The following is a 26,164-nucleotide window of genomic DNA, read 5'->3' as shown; positions in this document are numbered from 1 at the left end:
AGGGACTTTTGTTTTGGTTTCACTCAATAGTGTGTCTCTGAGATTTATCCATATTGTTGCTTGCAGATGTGATTAATTCATTTTTCACTGCTGTATGATAGTCCACAATTAAAAACTCTATTTTTCTGCTATTGAAAGGCATTTGTGTTGATTCAGTTAGGTGTATTTATTTTAAATCTTGATAGGTGGCAGGAAATTGTCCTCTTTTAAATTTTCTTTAAATGTTTTTTCTGCCTTTCCTCTCCTCGCTTGCTGGAATTCCCATTATGTGTATGTTGCTCTGCTTGTTGGTGCCCACAGATCTCTGAGACTCTGTTCAATATTTTTCATCCTTTTTCCTTACTGTCTTCAAATGTAAAACCCTTATTGATCTGCGTTAAATTCGATAATCCTTTCATTTCATTGAGGCCCACTTTGGGTGTCTTGTTACTCTGAGGTCCCTCTACAACTTATCTCTTGTCTTCCAGTCTGTTGCTTCTTCCTCCCAATATTGCAACCTTACAGTAGCTGTGACGTGACCTTTTCTAATTGTTTTCCATGGAGATTGCTGTTGGTTTTGATGTGCCCAAGATAGGGAATTTTCTGCTTTATGCTCCAAACAAAGTCAACCCCGTTTACAGCAGAGCTACTTATCCTTACAGCCTCCCCTGCCCTGGCTCTACTTTCATGCCATGGAGTGAGAAGGTGGGTAGGATTAGCCCATGCTAAAATGCCAGCAACTTTCACTATTCTTTCCGAGGTTCAGTACAATTTCTTGAATAAACTCTTCGCAATGTCTTGTATGCCACTAGTTAAAGTTCTTTCCGACAATTTTATGAAGACTTATTGATGGCTTTTGGGAAGAGAACTTTCCAAACTTCAACTCAGCCATTCTAAATTTTTATTCCAACCAGGTAAGTAAGAATTCAAAAGGTTTTGGATTCAGTTTGTTTTGCAGTTTTACAACATTGTTAATTGTGAAAGCACTTTCACATATTTTATCCTGAGCCTTTACTCATAGAAGCAATGGAGGCCTCTTCTCCAGGGAGGATTCAATGGGTGGGATGACATAATTAGGGCCACTGAATCAGCTTGTGGGCAAGATGGGATGTTCATGGACTCTTGTGTCACTTGCTCCATCTCCTTAACAGATCAAGATCATCAGAGCCTTCTTTTGTACTTTGTCTCATTTCCTAATTTTGTTAGAAGGCAATAAAGATAAGAATCTTTTGTCTCTGAGGGAATTTATTATGGCACAGAGCAAGAAAATCCACTCCGATACTGCATTAAGAGACAGCGATGCCAGACTCCAAGAAGAAATCTTTTCCGAGGTCAGGAATGGGGGGCACCGGGGGACTCTGGGTGAGCTCATTCCCTGACCTTGAGCAGAGAGGAATTTCACATAGGAAGGGAGGAGGAAAGAGGAAGTGAACAGTAGAATCCAGATTTGTTTTTCACATTCTTTGAAAGGGAACTGATTCTCAGAATCCAGGTGCTCTCTGATTAGGGAATTCCCAGCATTAGCTTTTCCTGGGAGGATCTCAGACTTGCCCTCATGGCCACTCCATGCTGGAAACCCCCAGCTCCTGTGGGTAGCTTCTCTGTTACCAGCCGAGTGTCTGGTCAATCAGGAAGAGCATGATGCTGGTGTGTTTCGGGTGGAGATATCTATTCCTATTTGTGGAGCTTGTAAGGGGAAGGTAGGCTCACTTTAACTGACCAGAAGGGATACCTGACCAACCCCTAAGACTCTGCCTGGGCGTGGAGACCTCAGGGATTTAGTCTTTGCTTGGCCCCAACTGTTGAGCCCTGGAGGTCCAGGGGAGCCTGTGGGACCTGACGGGGGTTGGATGATGGATGTCGGTGTCATCTGGAGGTGGACCAAGATGGCAACCTTGAATGTTCACAGTCCTAGAAGAATAGTTTTTACCAACTTTTCTACCAGATTCAATTCTCCTTCAGGCTCTGACTCCTGTGCTTATGGATTCTCTGTTCACCTCTACCGAGTGGGGAAGAATAGATGGAATAGTCAAGACAGGGTCTGCCATGCAAGAATGCCTCTGATGGCATTCAGACCCTGAACCTCTTCTTGCTGTCACTTATCCCAAGGCTACTTGCTGTTTCTTCTTCTTTGCTTTTCTTTGTGTTTTTGCCTCCCTTTTCTAGATACACCTCTCCTAACACACACACGCACACGCACACACACACACACACACAAACACACATATTGATCCCTACCTCATAAAACCCCCACATGTCTGTCAGTTTGTCATACTGTGGGGGTTTGCATGTTGCTGTGATGCTGGAAGCTCTGTCACTGGTATTCAGATACCGTCAGCGTCACCCATGGTGGATAGGTTTCAGCTGAGCGTCCAGACTAAGACAGACTAGGATGAAGGATATGGCAGTCTACTTCTGAAAAGAATTAACCAGTGATACCTTTTTTTTTTTTCTTTACCTTATGAATAGCAGCAGAACATTTTCTGATAGAGTGCCAGAAGACAAGCCTCCCAGGTTAGAAGACACTCAAAAGACGATTGGAGAAGAGCTGCCTCCTCAAAGTATAGTTGACCATAATAAAGTGAATGGTGTCAAGCTTTTGGGATCTTCATTTGCTGATGTGGCACAACTCAGAATGAGAAGAAACGGTGCAAACACCCATTAATAATTGGAACGTAGAATGTACGAAGAATCTAGGAAAATTGGAAATCATCAAAAATGGAATGGGGGGCCAAGATGGCTGACTATGTAGATGCTACCTGAGATCCCTCTTGCAACAGAGACTCGGAAAAACAAGTGAATCGATCACATACATGGCAATCTGCGAACCCTGACCATCAAACACAGATCTAGGCGAGTGAAAAGCTGCGCCCTGAACCAAGGACAGCTTCTGGAACCCGTGACCCACTCCACAGCCTTGAGCCCTCGCTGTTCCCTGGTGCCGAGTGGCAGAGCTGACAGCGGCTTGCTGAGGCGGAGCAGGCAGGGGACACAGCCCTAACCCCTATCCCCCTGGGGTAACCTCCATAGAGACTCAGCCAGCACAACCAGGCTGCACACTGACATGGCTAAGAAGAGAATGAACGAGCAACCACGGGGAAGCAACGACTGCCTTCAGAGCCTGCAGCCAGTATCCGAGCCAGAAAACCTTGGCACCAGGCTTTGGAATGGGCACAGGGGAGCTGAGCACAGCATCCTGAGATGGTGCAAACACCGGATGCAGTCCTAGGCCCCTGAAGTGACCTCGGGGGAAGCCCAGTCAGTGCACGCAGGCAGCGCAGCCATGCGGCTTACAGGAGGAGAAGTCACTGGGAGGCAGCGACAGGTTTTGGAGCTGGGAGTGTGGCATCCCAGCCATGAACGTGGTGCTGGGCTTTGGACTGGGAGCGGAGGAGGTGACCACGGCTTCTGAGACAGCACATGCACAGGACGCGGGCCTGACCCTCGGGGGCAGTCTCGACCCAGCCAACACACACAAGCTACATGCCCCTCGGGAATCTCAGATAAAACAGTCCTCACCAAGCCAGATAAGTAACTGTCTATATTCCTGGGTGCTACTCTCTCCTATCTATCTGATCCCTCCCCTCTCCTTCCAGGCAGCTTCATTACATTGGAATTCCCTGGGCCAGAGAGTGAAGTGCTCTGCGGGTTTTTTTTTTTTTTTTTGTCTTTTCCTAACCTATTCTACTGGCCTGAGAGAAGCAGCTACAAAAACCCAGCTACCAAGAATCCTTCCCTGACTTCCCGTAATTGGACTAAAAATACAGAACCAGCTCCAGCCAAGCATAATGAGATCCACAGTCTTGGGCTTTCATCCCTACATGGAACAAGCTGGCTAGTATAATGCAAAGGGAATTCTGATAGAGATTTGACTGTAATTGTTTTAGCGGATTACTGGAAAGACAAGTTTCCCAGGTCTGATATCTCTACCTATTAAACAGAGCCCTCACTGACCCACAACGGGGAACTGAGGGCTGAAACTCCACCCAAACCACCTAACCTCCTGCCATAGGGGTCTGAGGATAGTGACATCTACCAATCTGTAGAGGTACATGCATTGGGTGCCTAAGATACAGCTGCAGAGCCCACCCACCAAAGTGCTTTAGGAATAGATCCACACTTACCTCACTGGCACTTGGGGGAAGCCTACCAGCGTCCTGCCTCCCTTGGAATGTGACACCCTTCTGCTTCTAGAATCTAGTGCACACAACTATCACCACTACTCCTTTAAGCAAATAGGTGACAGTCTACCCTACACACTTGGTGACTGAAAATCAGATTCTACTCAAGAATAGTGAATGGACTCTTAGGCTTATATTTCTGGTAACAGTCCAAACCAGCTGGTAAGAGGACATAAGTGATTTAAAGACTACAACAATCAAGACAGCGCAATATAGTAGCCCACCTACATACATTGGAAGAAAACAAAACAAGATAAGACTCAGTGAGGAAATATAAAATAAATCATTACAATATCTTATAGATGGCTCGGAGACAGCAGTCGATATCAAACCACGTAAAGAAGCAGACCATGATTGCTTCTACAACTCCCCAAATTAATGAACAAAAATCTTTCCCAAATGAAGAGACAGTCCTGGAATTGCCAGATGCAGAATATAAAAAACTAATTCACAGAATGCTTCAAAACATCAGGGATGACCTCAAAAATGAAATAAGGCAATCTACAGAAAAAGCCAAGGAACACACTGATAAAGCAGTTGAAGAAATCAAAAAAATTATTCAAGAACATAGTGGAAAAATTAATAAGCTACAAGAATCCATAGAGAAACAGCATTCAGAAATCCAAAAGACTAAGAGTCAAATTACAGAATTAGACAACTCAATAGGAAGTCAGAGGAGCAGAATCAAGCAATTGGAATGCAGAGTGGGGGAGTTGGAGGGTAAAGCAATTGACACCAATATGGTTGAAGAAAAATCAGAAAAAAGAATTAAAAAAAATGAAGAAACGCTAAGAATCATGTGGGACTCTATCAAGAAGAATAACTTGTGTGTGATTAGAGTGCTAGAACAAGGAGGGATAACAGAAAATACAGAGAGAATAGTTGAAGATCTGTTGGCAGAAAACTTCCCTGACATCATGAAAGATGAAAGGATATCTATCCAAGATGCTCATTGAACCCCATATAAGATTGATCCAAAAAGAAAATCACCAAGACATATTATCATCAAATTTGCCAACACCAAAGATAAAGAGAAAATTTTAAAAGCAGCTAGGGATAAAAGAAAGGTCTCCTACAAAGAATAATCAATAAGAATAAATTCATACTACTCAGCAGAAACCATGCAGTCAAGAAGGGAATGGGGTGACATATATAGAGCACTGAAGGAGAAAAACTGCCAACCAAGGATCATTTATCTAGCAAAACTCTCTCTTGAATATGAAGGTGAAATTAAAACATTTACAGATAAACACAAGCTTAGAGAATTTGCAAAAACCAAACCAAAGCTACAAGAAATACTAAAGGAAATTGTTTGGTCAGAAAAGCAATAACATCAGATAACAACACAACACAAGGTCACAGAACAGAACATCCTGATATCAACTCAAAAAAGGAAATCACAACAACAAATTAAAATTAATTTTAAAAAGAAAAAAAAAGCTCAAAACAGGGAATCATTGAAGTCATTATGTAAAAGATCAGAATAATCAAAAAGAGGGACTAAATACAAGAGGCATAGAACTGCCATATGGAGCGGAAAACTAGGCGATATAGGACGATACAAGTTAGGTTTTTACTTAGAAAAATAGGGGTTAATATTAAGGTAACCACGAAGAAGTTTAACAATTCCATAACTCAAAATAAAAATCAAAAAAACACAATGACTCAGCAAACATAAATTTGACTACTATGAAAATGAGGAGGACACAATTCACAAAGAAAAACATCTCAGCACAAAAAAGTAAGTGGAAAAATGAAATTGTCAACAACACACACAAAAAGGCATCAAAATGATGGCATTAAACACATACTTATCTATAATTACGCTGAATGTAAATGGACTAAATGTACCAATAAAGAGACAGAAAGTCTCAGACTGGATAAAGAAACATGACCTGTCTATATGCTGCCTACAAGAGACACACCTTAGACTTAGAGACACAAACAAACTAAAACTCAAAGGATGGAAAAAAATATATCAAGCAAACAACAAGCAAAAAAGAGCAGGAGTAGCAATATTAATTTCTGACAAAATAGACTTCAAAGTTAAATTCACAAAGGATAAAGAAGGACACTACATAATGATAAAAGGGACAATTGATCAGGAAAATATAACCATATTAAATATTTATGCACCCAATGACAGGCCTGCAACACACATAATACAAAGTTTAGCAGAACTGAAAACAGAACAATTATAGTAGGAGACTTCAACACATCACTTTCAGAGAAGGGTAGGACTTCCAGTAAGAAGCTCAATAGAGACACAGAAGACCTAATTGCTACAATCAACCAACTGGACCTCATAGACCTATACAGAACACTCCACCCAACAGCTGCAAAGTACACTTTTTTTTCAGCGCACATGCAACATTCTCTAGAATAGATCACATATTAGGTCATAAAACAAACATTTGCAGAATCCAAACATCGAAATATTACAAAGCACCTTCTCAGACCACAAGGCCATAAAAGTGGAAATCAATAACAGAAAAATTAGGGAAATGAAATCAAATACTTGGAAACTGAACAATACCCTGCTCAAAAAAGACTGGGTTATAGAAGACATTAAGGAGGGAATAAAGAAATTCATAGCATGCAACGAGAATGAAAACACTTCCTATCAAAACCTCTGGGGCACAGCAAAAGCAGTGCTCAGAGGTCAATTTATACAGATAAATGCACACATACAAAAAGAGGAAAGAGGCAAAATCAGAGAAGTGTCCCTACTACTTGAACAAATAGAAAGCGAGCAACAAAAGAATCCATCAGGCACCAGAAGAAAACAAATAATAAAAATAAGAGCTGAACTAAATGAAATAGAGAACAAAAAAACAATTGAAAGAATTAACAAAGTCAAAAGCTGGTTCTTGGAAAATATTAACAAAATTGATAAACCACTGGCCAGACTGACTAAAGAAATACAGGAAAGAAAACAAATCACCCAAATAAGAAACGAGATGGGCCATATCACAACAGACCGAACTGAAATTAAAAGAATCATATCAGATTATTATGAAAAATTGTACTCTAAAAAAATTGCAAATCTAGAAAAAATGGATGAATTCCTACAAAAACACCTAAACTAACACAATCAGAAGTAGAACAACTAAATAGACCCATAACCAAAAAAGAGATTGAAAAGGTAATCAAAAAACTCCCATCAAAAAAAACCCTGGCCCGGATGGCTTCACTGCATAGTTCTACGAAACTTTCAGAGAAGAGTTAACACCACTACTACTAAAGGTATTTCAAAGCATAGAAATGATGGAATACTACCTAACTCATTCTATGAAGCCACCATATCCCTGATACCAAAACCAGGTAAAAGAAAAGAAAAAAAAAAAAAAAGGTAAAGACACCACAAAAAAAGAAAATTACAGATCTATATCTCTCATGAACATAGATGCAAAAATTCTCAGCAAAATTCTAGCCAATAAAATTCAACAACATATCAAAAAAATAATCCACCACGACCAAGTGGGATTTATACCAGGTATGCAAGGCTGGTTTAATATTAGAAAAACCATTAATGTAATCCATCATATAAATAAAACAAAAGACAAAAACCACATGATCTTATCAATTGATGCAGAAAAGGCATTTGACAAAGTCCAACACCCATTCATGATAAAAACTCTTACCAAAATAGGAATTGAAGGAAAATTCCTCAACATAATAAAGGGCATGTATACAGAGCCAACAGTCAACATCACTCTAAATGGAGAGAGCCTGAAAGCATTTCTCTTGAGAACGGGAACCAGACAAGGATGCCCTTTATCACCCCTCTTACTCAACATTGTGCTAGAAGTCCTAGCCAGAGCAATTAGGCTAGACAAAGAAATAAAGGGCATCCGGATTGGCAAGGAAGAAGTAAAGTTATCTCTATTTCCAGATGACATGATCTTATACACAGAAAACCCTAAGGAATCCTCCAGAAAACTACTGAAACTAACAGAAGAGTTTGGCAGAGTCTCAGGTTATAAAATAAACATACAAAAATCACTTGGATTCCTCTACATCAACAAAAAGAACATCGAAGAGGAAATCACCAAATCAATACCATTCACAGTAGCCCCCAAGAAGATAAAATACTTAGGAATAAATCTTACCAAAGATGTAAAAGACCTATACAAAGAAAACTACAAAGTGCTAGTGCAAGAAACTAAAAGGGACCTACATAAGTGGAAAAACATACCTTGCTCATGGATAGGAAGTCTTAATATGGTAAAAATATCTATTCTTCCAAAAGCCATCTATACATACAATGCACTTCTGATCCAAATTCCAATGACATTTTTTAATGTGATGGAGAAACAAATCACCAACTTCATATGGAAGAAAAAGAAGCCCCGGATAACTAAAGCATTACTGAAAAAGAAGAAGAAAGTGGGAGGCCTCACTCGACCTGATTTTAGAACATATTATACAGCCACAGTAGTCAAAACAGGCTGGTACTGGTACAACAGGCACATAGACCAATGGAACAGAATTGAGAACCCAGATATAAATCCATCCACATATGAGCAGCTGATATTTGAGAAAGGCCCAGTGTCAGTTAATTGGGAAAAAGATAGTCTTTTTAACAAATGGTGCTGGCATAACTGGATATCCATTTGCAAAAGAATGAAACAGGACCCATACCTCACACCATGCACAAAAACTAAGTCCAAGTGGATCAAAGACCTAAACATAAAGACTAAAACGATAAAGATCATGGAAGAAAAAATAGGGACAACCCTAGGAGCCCTAATACAAGGCATAAACAGAATACAAAACTTTACCAAAAATGACGAAGAGAAACCAGATAACTGGGAGCTCCTAAAAATCAAACACCTATGCTCATCTAAAGACTTCACCAAAAGAGTAAAAAGACCACCTACAGACTGGGAAAGAATTTTCAGCTATGACATCTCCGACCAGCACCTGATCTCTAAAATCTGTATGATGCTGTTAAAACTCAACCACAAAAAGACAAACAACCCAATCAAGAAGTGGGCAAAGGATATGAACACACACTTCACTAAAGAAGATATTCAGGCAGCTAACAGATACATGAGAAAATGCTCTCGATCATTAGCCATTAGAGAAATGCAAATTTAAACTACGATGAGATTCCATCTCACTCCAACAAGGCTGGCATTAATCCAAAAAACACAAAATAATAAATCTTGGAGAGGCTGCAGAGAGATTGGAACTCTTATACACTGCTGGTGGGAATGTATAATGGTACAACCACTTTGGAAATCTATCTGGCGTTTTCTTTAAAAGTTAGAAATAGAACTACCATACAGCCCAGAAATCCCACTCCTCGGAATATACCCTAGAGAAATAAGAGCCTTCACAAGAACAGATATATGCATACCCATGTTTATTGCAGCTCTGTTTACACTAACAAAAAGTTGGAAGCAACCAAGGTGTCCATCAATAGATGAATGGTTAAATAAATTATGGTACATTCACACAATGGAATACTACGTATCTATAAAGAACAGTGACGAATCTCTGAAACATTTCATAACATGGAGGAACCTGGAAGGCATTATGATGAACGAAATTAGTCAGAGGCAAAAGGACCAATATTGTATAAGACCACTATTATAAGATCTTGAGAAATAGTATAAACTTAGAAGAACACATACTTTTGTGGTTACGAGAGGGGGAGGGAGGGAGGGTGGGAGAGGGCTATTTTACTGATTACTTAGTAGATAAAAACTACTGTAGGTGAAGGGAAGGACAATACTCAATACAGAGAAGGTCAGCTCAACTGGACTGGACTAAAAGCAAAGAAGTTTCCTGAATAAACTGAATGCTTCAAAGGTCAGTGGAGCAAGGGCTGGGGTTTGGGGACTATGGCTTATGAGGACTTCTAAGTCAATTGGCAGAATAAACTCTATTATGAAAACATTCTGCATCCCACTTTGAACTGTGGCGTCTGGGGTCTTAAATGCTAACAAGCGGCCATCTAAGATGCATCAATTGGTCTCAGCCCACCTGGATCAAAGGAGAATGAAGAACACCAAGGTCACAAGATAACTATGAGCCTGAGACAGAAAGGGCCACATGAACTGGAGACTTATATCATCCTGAGACCAGAAGAACTAGATGATGCCCAGCCACAAGGGATGACTGCCCTGACAGGGAGCACAACAGAGAACTCCTGAGGGAGCAGGAGAACAGTGGGATGTAGACCCCAAATTCTCATAAAAAGACCAGACTTAATGGTCTGACTAAGACTAGAAGAATCCTGGTGGTCATGGTCCCCAAACCTTCTGATGGCCCAGGACAGGAACCATTCCCGAACACTACTCATCAGACATGGAAAGGACTGGACAATGGGTTGGAGAGAGATGCTGATGAAGAGTGAGCTACTTGTATCAGGTGGACACTTGAGACTGTATTGACACCTCCTGTCTGGAGGGGAGATGGGAGGGTAGAGAGGGTTAGAAACTGGCAAAACGGTCACGAAAGGAGAGACTGGAAGAACGGAGCGAGCTGACTCATTAAGGGGAGAGTAAATGGGAGTATGTAGTAAGGTGTATATAAGCTTATATGTGACAGACTGACTTGATTTGTAAACTTTCACTTAAAGCTCAATAAAAATTATTTAAAAAAAATGAAATGGGATTCATAAATATCCATATCCTAGGCATTAGTGAACTGAAATAGGCTGGTATTGGCTATTTTGAATTGCATAATCACACGGTGTACCATGCCGGGAATGACAACTTGCAGAGGAATGGCATTGCATTTATTGTCAAAAAGAACATTTCAAGATCTCTCCTGAAGTATAAGGCTGTCAGTGATAGGATAATATCTATACAACTACAAGGAAGACCGTTAATCCAACTATTATTCAAATTTATGCACCATCCACTAAGGCTACAGATGAAGAAATTAAAAAATTTTACCAGCTTCTGCAGTCTGAAATTGCTCAAACACACAATCAGGATGCATTGATAATTACTGGTGATTGGAATGTGAAAACGGGACACAAAGAAGAAGGATTGGTAGTTGGGAAATATGGCCTTGGTGGTGTAAACGATACCAGAAATCCCATGACAGAATTTTGCAAGACCAATGACTTCTTCATTGCAAATGCCTTTTTCAGCCACATAGATGGCGATTATACACAAGGACCTTGCCAGAGGGAACACACAAGAATCAAATCGACTACATCTGTGGAAAGAGACTATGAAAAGCTCAATATCATCAGTGAGAACAAGGGCAGCGGCTGACTGCGGAACACATCATCAATTGCTGATCTGCAAGTTCAAGTTGGAACCAAAGAAAATTAGAACAAGTTGACAAGACCCAAAGTATGACCTTGAGTGTATTCCACTTGAATTTAGAGACCATCTCAAGAATAGATTTGACACGTTGAATACTAATGAAGGAAGACCAGACGAGTTATGAAGTGACATCAAGGACATCATACATAAAGAAAGCAAGAGTCACTAAAAAGACAGGAGAGAAAGAAAAGACCTAAATGGATTGTGAGAAGAGAATTTGAAACTTGCTCTTGAACATCAAGTAGCTAAACCAAAAGAAATGATGAAGTAAAAGAAGTGAACAGAAAATTTCAACGGGCGGCTCAAGAAGACAAAGTATTACAATGACATGTGCAAAGAGCTGGAGATAGAAAACCAAAAGGGAAGAAGAGGTTTGGCATTTCTCAAGCTGAAAGAAGTGAAGAAAAAATTCAAGCCTCGTGTTGCAGTAGTGAAGGAATCTATGGGGGAAAATATTAAATGACACAGGAAGCATCAAAAGAAGATGGAAGGAATACACAGAGTCATTATACCAAAAAGAATTGGTCGATGTTCAACCATTTCAAGAGGCAGCATATGATCAGGAACCGATGGTACTGAAGGAAGAAGTCCAAGCTGTACTGAAGGCATTGGTGAAAAACAAGGCTCCAGGAATTGATGGAATATTAATTGAGATGTTTCAGCAAACGGAAACGGATGCGGTGCTGGAGGTACTCACTTGTCTATGCCAAGAAATATGGAAGACAGCTATCTGGCCAACTGAGTGGAAGAGATCCACATTTATGCCTATTCCCAAGGAAGGTGATCCAACCGAATGTGGAAATAATTGAACAGTATCATTAATATCATAAAAATATGCCCAAGTAAAATGTTGCTGAAGCTGGAGAGGCGGAGCCAAGATGGTGGACTAGGCAGACGCTACCTCGGAGCCCGCTTACAACAAAGACACGGAAAAACAAGTGAATCGATCACATACGTAACAAACTACGAACCCTGAACAACAAACACAGATTTAGATACAGAGAACGAACAAATACGGGGAAGCAGCGATTGTTTCCAGAGCCTGGAGCCAGCGTACCAGTGAGGTACGGCACAAGCACAGAGAGCTGCTCCACCCCCCTGAACTAACCCCGGGAGAGGGGCCAGCTGGTTCGCATGGGTGGCGTGGGACGCAGCCGGTGGGAGAAGTCCCCGGGAGGCAGCGACTGGTATTGGAGCAGGGAGAACAGCGTCCGAGCCGGGACACTCGGTCACGGCAAAAAGCATGGGGAGCTGCTCCACCCACCTGAACTAACCCCGGGAGGGGGCCCAACCAGTTCTCGGAGGTGGCACGGCAACACGGCTGGAAGGACGAGAAGTCCCCGGGAGGCAGCGACTGATTTTGGAGTCGAGAGTGCACCGTCCCAGCAGGGGAGCCTTGACGCTGGGCGTGGGGCTGGAAGCGGAGGATCTGACGGTGACTCCAGCGGGCCAGACCCCCCGGGGGCAATCTCCATACAGCCAGCACACATAGGCGACAAGCCCCGTGGGAATCTCAGGTATAATAGTCATTCCAAGCAAGACAAGCAACTCTGGCTATATTCTGAGGTGCTACTCTCCTATCTCTCTGTTCCCTCCCCCACCCTCCCCAGGCGGCTTCATTAACATCCGAATAGCCTGAGCCAGAGGGAGAACTCTGATAGGGATTTGACTGCATTTTTTTTTAGCGGATTTTCTGGAAAAACTAGTTTCCCAGTGATGGCTCGGAGACAACAATCCATATCAAACCACATAAAGAAGCAGACCATGACAGCTTCTCCAACCCCCCAAACAAAAGAATCAAAATCTTTCCCAAATGAAGATACAATCCTGGAATTATCAGATACAGAATATAAAAAACTAATTTACAGAATGCTTCAAGACATCACAAATGAAATAAGGCAAACTGCAGAAAAAGCCAAGGAACACACTGATAAAACTGTTGAAGAACTCAAAAAGATTATTCAAGAACATAGTGGAAAAATTAATAAGTTGCAAGAATCCATAGAGAGACAACATGTAGAAATCCAAAAGATTAACAATAAAATTACAGAATTAGACAACGCAGTAGGAAGTCAGAGGAGCAGACTCGAGCAATTAGAATGCAGACTGGGACATCTGGAGGACCAGGGAATTGACACCAATATAGTTGAAAAAAAATCAGATAAAAGAATTAAAAAAAATGAAGAAACCCTAAGAATCATGTGGGACTGTATCAAGAAGGATAACCTGAGGGTGATTGGAGTCCCAGAACAGGGAGGGGGGACAGAAAACACAGAGAAAATAGTTGAAGAACTCCTGACAGAAAACTTCCCTGACATCATGAAAGACGAAAGGATATCTATCCAAGATGCTCATCGAACCCCATTTAAGATTGATCCAAAAAGAAAAACACCAAGACATGTTATCATCAAACTCACCAAAACCAAAGATAAACAGAAAATTTTAAAAGCAGCCAGGGAGAAAAGAAAGGTTTCCTTCAAGGGAGAATCAATAAGAATAAGTTCTGACTACTCAGCAGAAACCATGCAGGCAAGAAGGGAATGGGACGACATATACAGAACACTGAAGGAGAAAAACTGCCAGCCAAGGATCATATATCCAGCAAAACTCTCTCTGAAATATGAAGGCGAAATTAAGATATTTACAGACAAACACAAGTTTAGAGAATTTGCAAAAACCAAACCAAAGCTACAAGAAATACTAAAGGATATTGTTTGGTCAGAGAACCAATAATATCAGATATCAGCACAACACAAGATCACAAAACAGAATGTCCTGATATCAACTCAAATAGGGAAATCACAAAAACAAACAAATTAAGATTAATTAAAAAAAAAAATACACATAACAGGGAATCATGGAAGTCAATAGGTAAAAGATCACAATAATCAAAAAGAGGGACTAAATACAGGAGGCATTGAACTGCCATATGGAGAGTGATACAAGGTGATATAGAACAATACAAGTTAGGTTTTTACTTAGAAAAATAGGGGTAAATAATAAGGTAACCACAAAAAGGTATAACAACTCTATAACTCAAGATAAAAGCCAAGAAAAACGTAATGACTCAACTAACATAAAGTCAAACACTATGAAAATGAGGATCTCACAATTTACTAAGAAAAATGCCTCAGCACAAAAAAGTATGTGGAAAAATGAAATTGACAACAACACACATGAAAAGGCATCAAAATGACAGCACTAAAAACTTATTTATCTATAATTATGCTGAATGTAAATGGACTAAATGCACCAATAAAGAGACAGAGAGTCACAGACTGGATAAAGAAACACGATCCATCTATATGCTGCCTACAAGAGACACACCTTAGACTTAGAGACACAAACAAACTAAAACTCAAAGGATGGAAAAAAATATATCAAGCAAACAATAAGCAAAAAAGAAGAGGAGTAGCAAGATTCACTTCTGACAAAATAGACTTTAGACTTAAATCCACCACAAAGGATAAAGAAGGACACTATATAATGATAAAAGGGACAATTGATCAGGAAGACATAACCATATTAAATATTTATGCACCCAATGACAGGGCTGCAAGATACATAAATCAAATTTTAAGAGAATTGAAAAGTGAGATAGATACCTCCACAATTATAGTAGGAGACTTCAACACACCACTTTCGGAGAAGGACAGGACATCCAGTAAGAAGCTCAATAGAGACACGGAAGATCTAATTACGACAATCAACCAACTTGACCTCGTTGACTTATACAGAACTCTCCACCCAACTGCTGCCAAATATACTTTTTTTTCTAGCACACATGGAACATCCTCTAGAATAAACCACATATTAGGTCATAAAACAAACCTTTGCAGAGTCCAAAACATCGAAATATTACAAAGCATCTTCTCAGACCACAAGGCAATAAAACTAGTGATCAGTAACAGAAAAACTAGGGAAAAGAAATCAAATACTTGGAAACTGAACAATACCCTGCTCAAAAAAGACTGGGTTATAGAAGACATCAAGGAGGGAATAAGGAAATTCATAGAAAGCAACAAGAATGAAAATACTTCCTATCAAAACCTCTGGGACACAGCAAAAGCAGTGCTCAGAGGCCAATTTAGATCGATAAATGCACACATACAAAAAGAAGAAAGAGCCAAAATCAGAGAACTGTCCCTAAGACTTGAACAAATAGAAACTGAGCAACAAAAGAATCCATCAGGCACCAGAAGAAAACAAATAGTAAAAATTAGAGCTGAAGTAAATGAATTAGAGAACAGAAAAACCATTGAAAGAATTAACAAAGCCAAAAGCTGGTTCTTTGAAAAAATTAACAAAATTGATAAACCATTGGCTAGACTGACCAAAGAAATACAGGAAAGGAAACAAATAACCCGAATAAGAAACGAGAAGGACCACATCACAGCAGAACCAAATGAAATTAAAAGAATCATTTCAGATTATTATGAAAAATTGTACTCTAACAAATTTGAAAACCTAGAAGAAATGGATGAATTCCTGGAAAAACACTGCCTACCTAAACTAACACATTCAGAAGTAGAACAACTAAATAAACCCATAACAAAAAAAGAGATTGAAACGGTAATCAAAAAACTCCCAACAAAAAAAAGCCCTGGCCCGGACGGCTTCACTGCAGAGTTCTACCAAACTTTCAGAGAAGAGTTAACACCACTACTTCTGAAGGTATTCCAAGGCATAGAAAATGATGGAATACTACCCAACTCATTCTATGAAGCCACCATCTCCCTGATACCAAAACCAGGTAAAGACATTACAAAAAAAACAAAATTATAGACCTATATCCCTCATGAACATAGATGCAAAAATCCTCAACAAAATTCTAGCCAATAGAATCCAACAACAAATCAAAAAAATAATTCACCACGATCAAGTGGGATTTATACTAGGTATGCAAGGCTGGTTTAATATCAGAAAAACCATTAATGTAATCCATCACATAAATAAAACAAAAGACAAAAACCACATGATCTTATCAATTGATGCAGAAAAGGCATTTGACAAAGTCCAACACCCATTTATGAGAAAAACTCTTACCAAAATAGGGATTGAAGGAAAATTCCTCAACATAATAAAGGGCATCTATGCAAAGCCAACAGCCAACATCACTCTAAATGGAGAGAACCTGAAAGCATTTCCCTTGAGAACGGGAACCAGACAAGGATGCCCTTTATCACCGCTCTTATTCAACATCGTGCTGGAAGTCCTAGCCAGGGCAATTAGGCTAGACAAAGAAATAAAAGGTATCCGGATTGGCAAGGAGGAAGTAAAGTTATCACTATTTACAAATGACATGATTATATACACAGAAAACCCTAAGGAATCCTCCAGAAAACTACTGAAACTAATAGAAGAGTTTGGCAGAGTCTCAGGTTATAAAATAAACATACAAAAATCACTTGGATTCCTCTACATCAACAAAAAGAACACCGAAGAGGAAATCACCAAATCAATACCATTCACAGTAGCCCCCAAGAAGATAAGATACATAGGAATAAATCTTACCAAAGATGTAAAAGACCTATACAAAAAAAACTACAAGAAATTCAAAAGGACATACTTAGGTGGAAAAACATACCTTGCTCATGGATAAAAAAACATGGATAGGAAGACTTAATATAGTAAAAATGTCTATTCTACCAAAAGCCATCTATACATTTAACGCACTTCCGATCCAAATTCCAATGTCATATTTTAAGGGGATAGAGAAACAAATCACCAATTTCATATGGAAGGGAAAGAAGCCCCGGATAAGCAAAGCACTACTGAGAAAGAAGAAGAAAGTGGGAGGCCTCACTCGACCTGATTTCAGAACCTATTATACAGCCACAGTAGTCAAAACAGCCTGGTACTGGTACAACAACAGGCACATAGACCAATGGAACAGAATTGAGAACCCAGACATAGATCCATCCACGTATGAGCAGCTGATATTTGACAAAGGACCAGTGTCAATTAATTGGGGAAAAGATAGCCTTTTTAACAAATGGTGCTGGCATAACTGGATATCCATTTGCAAAAAAATGAAACAGGACCCATACCTCACACCATGCACAAAAACTAAGTCCAAGTGGATCAAAGACCTAAACATAAAGGCTAAAACGATAAAGATCGTGGAAGAAAAAGTTGGGACAACCCTAGGAGCCCTAATACAAGGCATAAACAGAATACAAAACTTTGCCAAAAATGATGAAGAGAAACCCGATAACTGGGAGCTCCTAAAAATCAAACACCTATGCTCATCTAAAGACTTCACCAAAAGAGTAAAAAGACCACCTACAGACTGGGAAAGAATTTTCAGCTATGACATCTCCAACCAACGCCTGATCTCTAAAATCTACATGATTCTGTCAAAACTCAACCACAAAAAGACAAAAAACCCAATCAAAAAGTGGGCAAAGGATATGAACACACATTTCACTAAAGAAGATATTCAGGCAGCCAACAGATACATGAGAAAATGCTCTCAATCATTAGCCATTAGAGAAATGCAAACTAAAACTACGATGAGATTCCATCTCACTCCAGCAAGGCTGGCATTAACCCAAAAAATACAAAATAATAAATGTTGGAGAGGCTGCGGAGAGATTGGAACTCTTATACACTGCTGGTGGGAATGTAAAATGGTACAACCACTTTGGAAATCTATCTGGCGTTATCTTAAACAGTTAGAAATAGAACTACCATAGAACCCAGAAATCCCACTCCTCGGAATATACCCTAGAGATACAAGAGCCTTCATAGAAACAGATATATGCACACCCATGTTTATTGCAGCTCTGTTTACAAAAGCAAAAAGCTGGAAGCAACCAAGGTGTCCATCTACGGATGAATGGGTAAATAAATTGTGGTATATTCACACAATGGAATACTACGCATCGATAAAGAACAGTGACGAATCTCTGAAACATTTCATAACATGGAGGAACCTGGAAGGCATTATGCTGAGCGAAATTAGTCAGAGGCAAAAGGACAAATATTGTATAAGACCACTATTATAAGATCTTGAGAAATAGTAAACCTGAGAAGAACACATACTTTTGTAGTTACGAGGGGGGGAGGGAGGGAGGGTGGGAGAGGGGTTTTTATTGATTAATCAGTAGACAAGAACTGCTTTAGGTGAAGGGAAAGACAACACTCAATACATGGAAGGTCAGCTCAATTGGACTGGACCAAAAGCAAAGAAGTTTCCGGGATAAAATGAATGCTTCAAAGGTCAGCGGAGCAAGGGCGGGGGTCTGGGGAACATGGTTTGCGGGGACTTCTAAGTCAGTTGGCAAAATAATTCTATTATGAAATCATTCTGCATCCCACTTTGAAATGTGGTGTCTGGGGTCTTAAATGCTAACAAGCGGCCATCTAAGATGCATCAATTGGTCTCAACCCACCTGGACCAAAGGAAAATGAAGAACACCAAGGCCACACGACAACTAAGAGCCCAAGAGACAGAAAGGGCCACATGAACCAGAGACCTACATCATCCTGAGACCAGAAGAACTAGTTGGTGCCTGGCCACAATCGATGACTGCCCTGACAGGGAGCACAGCAGAGGACCCCTGAGGGAGTAGGAGATCAGTGGGATACAGACCCCAAATTCTTATAAAATGACCAAACTTAATGGTCTGACTGAGACTAGAGGAATCCCGGCGGCCATGGTCCCCAGACCTTCTGTTGGCACAGGACAGGAACCATCCCCGAAGAGAACTCATCAGACATGAGAGGGACTGGTCAGCGGGTGGGAGAGAGATGCTGATGAAGAGTGAGCTAATTATATCAGGTGGACACTTGAGACTGTGTTGGCAACTCTTGTCTGGAGGGGGGATGGGAGGATAGAGAGAGAGGGAAGCTGGCAAAATTGTCACGAAAGGAGAGACTGAAAGGGCTGACTCAAGAGGGAGAGAGCAAGTGGGAGTAGGGAGTGAGATGTATGTAAACTTATATGTGACAGAATGATTGGATTTGTAAATGTTCACTTAAAGCTTAATAAAAGTTAAAAAAAAAAAAATGTTGCTGAAGCTCATTCAAAAGTGGCTGCAGCAGTATATCGACAGGGAACTGCCAGAAATTCAGGCCAGATTCAGAAGAGTTCATGGAATGAGGGATATCATTGCTGATGTCAGATGGATTCTGGCTGAAAGCAAAGAATACAAAAAGGATGTTTACCTGTGTTTTATTGACTATGCAAAGATATTTGACTGTGTGGATCATAAGAAATTATGGATAACATTGTGAAGAATGGGAATTCCAGAACACTTAATTGGGCTCATGAGGAACCTGTACATAGACCAGGAGGCAGTTGTTTGAGCAGAACAACGGGAAAGGTGTGCATCAGGGTTGTATCCTTTCTCCATACCTATTCAATCTGTATGCTGAGCAAATAATCCAAGAAGCTGGACTGTATGAAGAAGAACAGGGCATCAGGATTGGAGGAAGACTCTTTAACAACCTGTGTCATGGCAGGTGAGACAACCTTGCTTGCTGAAAGTGAAGAGCACTTGAAGCACTTAATGATGAAGATGGAAGACCACAGCCTTCAATATGGATTGCACCTCAATATAAAGAAAACAAAAATCCTCACAACTGGACCCACAAGCAACATCACGATAAACTGAGAAAAGACTGAAGCTGTCAAGGATTTCATTATACTTGGATCCACAATCAACACTATGGAAGCAGCAGTTAAGAAATCAAAAGACGCATTGCGTTGGGCAAATCTGCTGTGAAAGACCTCTTTAATGTGTTGAAAAGCAAAGATGTCACCTTGAAGACCAAGGTGTGCCTGACCGAATTCATGATATTTTCAATTGCATCCTATGCTTGTGAAAGCTGGACAATGAATAAGGAAGACCGAAAAGAAATGACACCTTTAAATTGTCTTGGCGAAGAATATTGAATATACCATGGACTGCCAAAAGAATGAAGAAATCTGTCTTGGAAGAAGTACAGCCAGAGTGCTCCTTAGAAGCAAGGATTGCAAGACTACGTCTTATATACTTTGGACATGTTATCGGGAGGGATCAGTCCCTGGAGGACATCATGCTCGATAAAGCACAGCGTCACTGTAAAAGAGGAAGACCCTCAACAAGATGGATCCACACAGTGGCTGCAACAATGGGCTGAAGCATAACAACGATTGCGAGCATGGTGCAGGACAAGGCAGTTTTTTGTTCTGTGGTACATAGGGTCACTATGAGTCAGAACCAACTCAACGGTGCCTAACAACAACAGCCCCATAAAAGTACTGGAAGTATTAAATAAAGCAACATATTGGAAATTGTCTTACACAATCCCTGGGATATACCATATACTCGGTAATCATTACTTTCCTCCTCTTGTCTCCATTTAACTGTTCATGCATTCAAAAATTTATTTATTCATATAATCAATATTCATTAAGAACCAACTATACAGAGCCTGTGCTAGGCACTGAGGATATAAAAATAAGTGAGACAATATCCGACCCTCAAGATTCTTACCCTCTACTGGAGAAAAGGACAATTCAGAGAAGATTCTATTGTTCATAAGAAGTGCTCAGTTAGAGGCTTGCACAGAGAGCTCTTAGGAATACAGACTGGGGACACTTAACCTAGAGATAGGGCTGATAAATTCAGGAAGCAGGAGCCTGGTCTTCAAAGGCCTTGATTGTCCACATAGGAGCTTGGGCTTTATGTTTAATAACAATGAGGACCATTTATTATTTTTGGCTCAGAAAATGATATGGTCAAGTTTGCATTTTAGAGCAATTACTCTGGTGGCAGCATAGAGAATCAATTAGGTCAGGCAAGACAAGGGGCAGGGAGGCAGTTGGTGGTCATTAATGGCATCCCTCACACATTTTGGTTCTTTTTCCTGACCCATGATAGATTTCTTTTCCTTGTACCTTGAAGTTAGATGTGGCCTTGAGAATAAGTGAAAGTGACATGCCACTTCTCAGTGAAAACATTGAGAGTCAGTTTTCCATTTGTTACATTTATTATTCCCTTCTACCCCAGCAACTAGCAACATTGAAGAAGGTGGCTGTTGTGTTTGTCTGCGTAGTGGAGTGAGAATGGCATGACAGAATCCCTAAGACTGGCAAATGGCATGTAGCAACAGCAGGAAACAAAGCTGTTTCAAATCACTGAGATTTTGTTTTTGCTATTACATCACAAACTGATACACCCATAATGAGGCTATTAAAATAAAAATGATCAATATTCAGAGCCCATGTGTCCTAGTTATCTACCCAAAAAACACCATCTAGAGCTGCTATAGCAGAAACACCACAAGTGGATGGCTTTAACAAATAGAAATCTATTTTCTCATATTTTAAAAGGCTAGAAGTCCAAATGCAGGTTGCCAGCTTGAGGAGAAGGCTTTCTTTCTGTCAGTTTTGGGGGAGGTCCTTGTTATCAATCTTCCCCCAGTCTAAGGGTTTCTCAATGCAAGGGCCTGGGGTCCTTCACATCACTCCGGGCGCTTCTTTCTTGGTAATATGAGGTCCCTCTCTTCTCTGCTCCATTCTTTCTTTTATATCTCAAAAGAAATTGACTCAAGATACAACCTAATCCTGTAGGTTGAGTCCTGCCTCATTAACATAACTGCATCTATTCCTGCCTCTTTAACATCAAAGAGGTTAGGATTTACAACACGTAGGATTGTCACATCAGATCACAAAATGGTGGACAACCACCCAATTCTGGGAATCATGGCCTAGCAAGACGACAGATATTTTGGGGAGACACAATTCAATCCATAACACCAAGAAAAGCAGAATCAGTAGGGACAGAGAGAAGCGGATAGATATGAAAAAAAAAAAAAAAGATAAAAGAACTGTTAAATTGAAGTTGAACAGACATGGTGACTGAAATGCAGAAGAAGAACCAGGTTCAGGTGGATAGAAAGAAGATGACCCTGATATGAAACTTCCTGGATTTGAAGTCCAGATAGAGATGTTCAGTGACAGTTGGACATCAGGTGTGCAACTGAAGAGAGATACCTGGGCTGTAAATAAAGATTAGAGTAACATCAGCATACAAACCTTGTTCCTGAGTTCCTTTTTGGGGCCCTCAAAGCCAACATCCTCTGCTCTTTCCCTACTAGCATCAAGGTGGTATAGGCTGCTGAGGTGAGAGGAACAGTAGGAAGAAGAAAGAGGAGAGAATCGTTCAATTCTAAGAAGATTTTTTTGTCCTTCACTATTCCATCTCCCTAGAATTCAGGTGAAGATCTATGAAGGTAATGGTGAGGATAAACCTTGAGCAGTAAATAAGGGTTCATAGAAGTTAGAGCTTGTACTGTTGTTTCTTTTCCTTGTTTTCAGGCACTTCTACCATTCAGAGTCCACTGCAGCATTTTATCGCCTACAATTTGATTTGACGTTTTGTGCCTAGCCATTGAAGGATGGTCAGGATTCCAGAATCCCACTGGAAGAAAGATTCAGGACAACTGTTATCTACTGCGTAGCAGTCAAAGAGCAGAGGTATGGCTCCAATGGCCATTGTCTATAATGAAGGTGGGAGTATGGGCAGGAAAATCCATCTGGAAATGGGAAGAGATCTTCATAAATTGAGAGAGGGTTAGTTCTAGGATCTCTGGATTGCCGGATGGCTAGGGAACTACTAGGACTGAAGCAGTAAAGCTTTCTGCCTGAAGACCTATTTGAATATGAATCCTAATGATGCTGGTATATTTGATCACAGTGTGAAAATAACTGTGTGCTTAGAAAGTTGCCAGTTTAAGTTTTTTAGAGCCTGGCTTTTAGTTCTAAAGAATTGCACTGTGTTCTTGGGTAAAGATCATTAAATTCTCCCAACTTCAGCTCCATCTCAATCCTCCTTAAGGAAGTGGAGAGAAAGCACCTGTCATGGATTGAATTTTGTTCCCCAAAAATATGCGTATCAGTTTCGCTAGGCCATGTTTCCCAATACTGTGTGATTGTCCACGGTTTTGTCACCTGATGAGATTTTCCTATGTGTTGTAAATCCTACCCCTTAGATGTTCATGAGGTGGGATAGGAGGCAGTTATGTTAATGAGGCAAGGCTCAAGACACAAGATTGGATTGTATCTTGAGCCACTGTCTTTTGAGATCTAAAAGGCAGAAGCGAGTAGAGAGACAGAAGGGCCTTGTACCATCATGAAAGCAGTGCTGTGAGTAGGGTGCACCCTTTGGACCTGGAGTTCCTGTGCAGAGAAGCTTTTAGTCTAGGGGAAGATTGATGACAAGGAGCTTCTTCCAGAGCTGACAAAGAAAGCCTTCCCTTAGATCTGAGACCCTGAATTTGGACTTGTAGCCTACCAGACTGAGGGCCAATAAACTTCTGTTTGTTAAAGGCAGCCACTTGTAGCATTCCTGTTATAGCAGCACTTGATGACTGAGAAAGCACCCTAATGACGAAGGAAAAAAAAATACATGGTAGGAACTAGAAATGGCGATGAAATGATGGTGGTGACATGACAGTCGGAGGCAGATTATGTAACTAGACATGGGCATGATGGACTTAGAGAATTTATAATGGAGGTGAAAACAGTTAAACATAGACTACAAAAGAAAACAAACAGAGAAGAGATTCAATATTAAAAATCAACATAAGATTTGTTAATGTATAAAAAATATGATAGTGTTTTTGAGTTTGAGCTGTGAATTAGAGATACTTACTTTTTTTTTACTGTCTTAGTTATTTAGTGCTGCAACAACAGAAATACCACAAGTGGATAGCTTTAACACAGAGACATTTTTTCTGTCACTGTCTGGTAGGCTAGAAGTCTGAATTCAGGGCACCAGCTGCAGGGGAAGGCTTCATCTCTTTGTCAGCTCTGGAGGAAGGTTGCTGTCATCAATCTTGCTCTGGTATAGGAGCTTCTTAGCCCACGGACCCAGGGATCAAAGACAGACTCCCTCCTGGTTCTTCATTCTTGGTAGCATAAGGCCCCGCATCTCTCTGTTCACTTCTCTTTTTTATATCTCAAAAGAGATTGACTCAAGATACAATCTAATCTTGTAGATTGACTTCTGCCTCATTAACATTACTGCCTCTACTCCTGCCTCATTAACATCATACAGGGAAGATTCATAAGACAAGGGAAAATCACATGAATCACAAAATTTGGATAATCACACAATACTGGGAATCATGGCCTAGCCAAGTTGACACACATTTTGGGGGACACAATTCAATCTATAACACTTACCTTCTCTCACTCGAGTGTCAGTCTATTTCTCTCTCTCTTTCTATCATACACACAGACACACTGTAACCCACTGAAGAAGTTTGAATGGGTGTAGAAAAGGCAATGGAGTGGAAAAGTCAATGTTCTTGAAAAACTGTGAAGAAGCCCTTAGTTTAGAGAGCACATTAAGCTGCTATCCCTCAGCTTTCCCTAGAGTCCGCTTCGTTCCCAGAAGCCTCATGAATGCCCCCTTGACCTCCTTGTTCCTCAAGATGTATATGAGAGGGTTAAGTGCACGAGTGCCTACTGCAGAGAAGAGACCAAAGAACTTGCCCCTCTTTTGGGTATAGGGATTTTTGGGCTGGAGGTAGACAGAAATGACTAAGCTGTAAAAGATAGTGACCACAGTGAGGTGGGAAGAGCAGGTTCCAAGAGCCTTTCTCCTTGCTATTGCAGAGTTAATTCTCAGCACTGCCCAGGCAATGGCACCATATGAGATAAGAATGACAATGAGTGGCATAACCAGGAAAATGACACCGGACTGAGCCAATCGAATCTCATTATAGGTGGTGTTCCCACAGGAGAGTCAAATTAGAGATGGAACCTCACATACAAAGTCATCTCTCTGCCGGTGGGGCAGAAAGGTAGGCGGAGGGTGGGTGGTGTCTGTACTATTGATTGGGCCAAACCCATAGCCCAGCCCACAGCTGCCAGCTGTCCACACAGGCGGAGGTGGATGATGGTGGCATAGTGGAGGGGCTGGCAGACAGCCAAATAGCTATCAAAGGCCATCACTGTCAGGAGGATGCACTCAGTAGTCCCAAGGAACAGAAAGATGAAGAGCTCGACAGAGCAGCCAAGGAAGCTGATGGTCTTATGTGGGCCCCAGAGGTTGAATAGCATCTGGAGAATGAAACTTGTAGTGATGCAGAGATCCAAGAAGGAGAGGTTGGAGAGGAAAAACTACATAGGTGAGTGAAGCCTAGGATCCAACACGGACAGAATGATGATGAGTGTGTTGCCCACAACGGTCAGGAGGTAAGAAATCAAGACAATCACAGAGAGGATTCTTTCCAGCCCTGGGTGTTCCGAGAAGCCCAGGAAGAGGAAGCCCAGTGGGGAGCTCTGGTTGACCATGGCCTGTTCCTTCAGACTCTAGAGAGGTAGGAGATCTGCCAGTTGAGTGAGGGTGTTCCATCGTGTTTTATAAGAACTCACCATGCAGACTTGTCAGATCATACAGATAGAGGGTTCTTTTCTCCTTCCTCTCACCCAGCCTCCCTTTCACAGCCACAACACCATCCTATAGTTCCTCTCTCTTCCTACTCCTCTTGCTGAAATGTTTTTTCATGGTAGGAAACCAGAGGTGTACCGAGAAATAGATGGAGCACCACACTGATACCTCTGACTTCTCAGTTGAAGGTAGAAGAGGCTGTTGTGAAGCATGGAGAACTAATTAAAGAATTTATGCTGCTGTTGTTTCCTGCCATTGAGTCGATCCCCAAAACATGATAACGCCGTGCAGGATAATCTGGGAAGGATGTGATCCATAG

General features: G+C 40.8%; 1 protein-coding gene and 1 pseudogene across 1 annotated transcript in view; one reads left to right on the top strand and one right to left on the bottom strand.

Annotated features, from left to right (window-relative positions):
• Positions 1 to 26,164, top strand: part of LOC100656828 (class I histocompatibility antigen, Gogo-OKO alpha chain-like) — a 120,817-nt gene that overhangs the window by 46,246 nt on the left and 48,407 nt on the right. The window lies entirely within an intron of this gene.
• LOC100661518 (olfactory receptor 2H1-like) lies at positions 24,812 to 25,748 on the bottom strand (annotated as a pseudogene).

The sequence above is a fragment of the Loxodonta africana genome, chromosome 1 (genome assembly GCF_030014295.1).
Source record: "Loxodonta africana isolate mLoxAfr1 chromosome 1, mLoxAfr1.hap2, whole genome shotgun sequence".
In the NCBI taxonomy this organism is placed as follows: domain Eukaryota; kingdom Metazoa; phylum Chordata; class Mammalia; order Proboscidea; family Elephantidae; genus Loxodonta; species Loxodonta africana.
The sequence above is the reverse complement of the archived record's forward strand: the minus strand, read 5'-3'. Positions and strand labels throughout refer to the sequence as shown.